Raw genomic sequence first — 833 nt, forward strand, 5'->3', positions numbered from 1 at the left:
CGTCTGACCATGGTATGACCATCTGACCGTCTGACCATTCGGGTACAAGCCGCATTAAATTCAAACGATTCGTGTGATCAATCAGTCGATTCTCACCATTTGAAGTTCAATTAGAATGATTAGAAAGAAGTTTAAAAAGTACAAATGATTAGAAAGAGTTTTAAAAAGTACAAATGATTAAAAAAAGTTCAACAAGTACAAATAATTAAAAAGAAGTACAAGTCGTACACATGACTAAGATGGATGCACCGTGACTATCTCTCCATTAGCAAATATATCAGCTGCAATCTTTTCACATACATAATACATCACTTGATTCATCTGTGACAATTAGGTTCCCTTCACCCTTCATGAGTGCTTCCGCGAACTTCAAGGAGTACAAGCCGCATTCATTTCCGGTTTCATTATGAGGTAGGTCTTTGACAATATCAATCATAAACTTCTTTGTGTTTTTTTTGTACCAGAATGGTCAGACTGTCAGACGGTCAGATGGTCATACCATGGTCAGACGGTCAGACCTATTCGAAATTGCGAGATTCATCGGTTTAAAAGTGTTAACATCGTAATAATCATCTCGTATGATCGATTTATCTAGTTGAAATTGGTCGTAGCAATATGGACTGAGCATCTTCTTTTGATGCAAAAGTAACTCTTTCCAAAGAAGACCTAAACTACTAGTAGTGTTTGTGTAACACATTGGACACAATTGATTTATGTTGGTAGATTTTTTTTTCCACACGAAATTAGAACTCTAAAACAATGAAAATGTATTCTTATAACCCTTATACAACTTTTCTAATCGTTTGAATTTAATTTAGGTCCTTTTTTTTGTA

This window comes from Tarenaya hassleriana, unplaced genomic scaffold (genome assembly GCF_000463585.1).
Source record: "Tarenaya hassleriana unplaced genomic scaffold, ASM46358v1 Cleome32, whole genome shotgun sequence".
Taxonomy (NCBI): domain Eukaryota; kingdom Viridiplantae; phylum Streptophyta; class Magnoliopsida; order Brassicales; family Cleomaceae; genus Tarenaya; species Tarenaya hassleriana.